We start from the raw sequence: 3,875 nt of genomic DNA on the forward strand, positions 1-3,875 counted from the left end.
CCTGGGAGAAAAAGAAATGAAATTTCTATCATCCTACAGTGTCAGTAATTAGAGTTGATCGAGTGACAATTTTTAATGTAGTTTTTAGCAAACAACAGCTAAACCCAGACTTTAGTGAGCCATCTTCTAAAGACTCTGGATCATACCAAGTGATCCAGAGTACTGGGATTTGGACAATCTATCACTCTGATGGGCCTGCTATAAAGCTTTATAATATCCACAGAATACTCAGCGTTGTCCCTTTGAGGCACTTGGCTTTCATAATATGTGCAATCAACCACAGTCTGTTTATTCACATAATTGACCTGTTTTTCAGGATTAGACAGCACTAGATACACTTGACATGTTGCAATGAAAAGTCACTCAGGTTTTCTGTCTCTGGGCTTTTAAACAAAGAGTGTTAGAAAATAAAATGTAATACAGCACATTCCTTGGGCCCTGTTCTTTAGATGCCACCTCTGAAGGGAAAAATGTAAAAAAATGTAGTGAACCTTGCATCCTCCGTTACATCAATACAGTATATTGTAGCAATACATTAAAAAACCTGTGGCCTCAGTTGGAAACTTTATTGTTATATTTTCATCCCACTCAGAAAAATCACAAACATCAAATGTCTATGTGCAGCTTGTGAAAGATGAGCTGTATCCCTGTCTCTATGAATAGCCTCATGTAAGTCTTCTAAATAAACTAAATTTGATAAAGAGCACAGCAAGGATCAAATTTTGCTCAGTGCTTTATCAGATTTGGCCAGAGTTGTGTAGAATACTAGCGTGTGAGGAACCAGGGTTGGACATAGTTCAGATCCATATTTTTGGGCGTCCAGATGATTCCACTAAATGTAATTTATTATAGAAACTAAATGAATTATGTAATTCTAATACCACCATGGATCCTTTCAGGTCAAAGCAGGAAAGTACTGTATCTTGAAAGAATCTTGAATCAGACCCTGCAATAGGTGTACCATGCTTCACCCCATTGACAATTGAGAGATGATGACTATTGAATCAGAGTGAAACAGGAGAGAGTCTGGTTACATGTCCTCCTTTTGTTCTGTGGATGTTCTGTATCTCTTATGATTTTGGTCTATATGTTGCTGAACATGACACGTAAAAATCATATATTTGGATTCTTAATGAACCATCTGGTGAAAAGGTATTTAGGTCACTGTACATTAAAAAACAAATTCACCTGATTCACAGCTTATAATGCTATTTCATGTCCAGGTTAGTACAAATTGCATACAGTGTCTTTGTACAACAAAAATAAAGGTGTGGCATTGGCACAGACAAACATGGAGCAACATTTTCAGCTAACGTCTTTGAAATCAACCCACTGATCTTTTACATTACATAGACGTCTTCTCTCACATTATAAAAGTAATGTAAAGAGTAATGTAAAATCTACATCTTGTTTTAACACAACATGAACCTGGACAAAATTGGAATGGGATGAAATTAATGAATGCTTATCAGGGACGAATGTGTGGAAAGTATGCTTCATATCTTCAGCATACTTGTCTTATCACACACTGGGTACACTCTGGCTGAATCTTATTTGTAATTTACTGATTTAATCCCACATGAGTTTCACTGACTGCTGCAACAATGTGGTGGTGACAGCAGGGGGAAACGGAAAACATTGAGGTGACACAGCTCTTCAACAAAATCAGCTCAAGTGCTGCTTTTATTGTTGATAGCTTCTATTTAAAAATGACTTTTTACTTTCACAAAGCCAATTTTATCAATGCAATATAGAGAGATACAAGTCACATATTTCACACTTTTTTTGTCACACTTTTACTTTTACTTTATTGTACTTTGTATTGTACTTTTATTAGTATACTCACCAATGCCCTTATTGTATAGTTGAATTGTATAGTGTATTTTATATTTTTATATTTATGTGATCTAGATCTTAGGCTCCACTGTTAGAACTACCTGTAAGCACCATGGATCCAAGAGAAATGCAATTTCAGTTCCCTGTATGTATGTACTGTACATGTGGAAGAACTGACAATAAAGCTTGACTTGACTTGACTTTACATTTCGCTAGATATTAAAGACAATCTAAACAGTCATAAAATGCTGTTTTCTTATCCTTTTTTTACTCCAGTGGTAAAGGCAGGCTTATTCGTGTCCAGTCATCCAACAATTATCCACTAAAGAGGTCGTTGTATGACAAACACTGAGCATTTATTAAATTCCACGTTCTAAAATTGCGCTCATAACAAAGTATTTCCACAGAAAACATTGAGATAATAACAGATACATTCCACAGAAGACATTCCACACAGAAACCGTTTACCTCCACAGCGACACACAACTTTCCACTGCTGCCTTTTTGCGCTACCAAACTACTGTGTAATCTAGCTGTTAACGAAGCATTGTTTCCCTGACGACTGACTAGGAAAACTTTATAAAACTTTAAAACTACAAAGGCAGTTATGTGACGCCATCGATGACATAATTGGTACACTTATACATGTACTTATTTTTAGAATTGTACATTTTAAGACAATTGGATGAGCATTCAAACATAGAATTAAAGATGATGTTTGAGATATCGTAGGCCCTAGATATGAGGCTGCTATATCAAGACTGTTCTTTATACCTCATTGAATGTACCTTTAAAGCAGCAATACTCAGTACTGCTAAAATTAACAATGGATCTAATGATTACTTGATTACCTATAGTGATGAAGCAACAGTTCTCCAATTTATTGTAGACTTAGAGAGCAATCTTCAGCACATTTTTCTGTTGTTTCTGGTTTTCAATGTTTTGATTCCGTCTCATCATTTCAGCAAAAAATGCTAAAACTTTACTTTATGCTGCTTACCTAGCAGCAAATGCCAATTGGACAAATTTGACAACTATCAGGTAAACATAGTGGAGCAGTTAGAGTCAGTTTTTCAATTCAGGAGTTGGTGGGGTCAAAAACAGCAAAAAGAAGAGTAAATATTGGACCTCATTTGTCAAGTAGGCACTAACATGAGTCTAAATGAGAAAATTATGTTAAACATTTTTGCTCTGATAACTTTAAAGGAGCCAATGTTGCATTCTTAAGAACAGATACTCAAGGTCCCACGTTCCACATTTACTGTACAGTATGGCTGATATTATTATTATTTTTTTTTTACCAGAAATAGCCACTAGAAACCGCTGTGGTATCAAAGAATGTTGTTACACATTAATCATGTCCATTGACCAGTTTAGCAGAAGAAAAAAACAAGTATAATATATATATATATATATATATATATATTTAATGAAAGTCTGCAGGTCAGCAACGGGTCAACCTCTTCATGTTGTCAATTAATATTGATGTTAAATCGCTTTTACCTCAGAGTCCATCAAGCAGAAAGCTCAGAGGAAAACTGTAAACTTCTGAACATTAGTATCATTACAGAGTGGCCTATTTTAAAGCATCTAGAAGTGAGGGTGTTGTGGACAATCATCTTGTGCTGTGTTCAATTTTGATGAGGTAAAGCCAATATTGCAAAGATAAGAATTTGACTCTATTCTATCATCTATGGTCAACCTGATGTTCAGCTGTACAATAAAACCCAATTAGTGAAGGAATGTATTAAACAGTATTTGTCTGTCAGAGGCAAAGATGACTTGCTCACTTGTGTGTGTCCAGGTATAGTTAATGTGTGTGCGTGTGAACCGGACGCAAAAGTGTATGTTATAGCTGAAGTCCACGTAAATCCCCTCACAGACTAGAGTAACCAGAGTGGTTTGCCACTTTTTTCCGATTTTCTATGTATCTCACTCACTTAACAGGAGACTGAGTGGCGAAATCTACAGAGTAACGCAGCTATGGGGGGGGGGGGGTTACAAAGTAGGCGGACCTTATGCGACCCCCACAGTTGAGC

Source organism: Channa argus, chromosome 5, assembly GCF_033026475.1.
Source record: "Channa argus isolate prfri chromosome 5, Channa argus male v1.0, whole genome shotgun sequence".
NCBI classification, from domain to species: domain Eukaryota; kingdom Metazoa; phylum Chordata; class Actinopteri; order Anabantiformes; family Channidae; genus Channa; species Channa argus.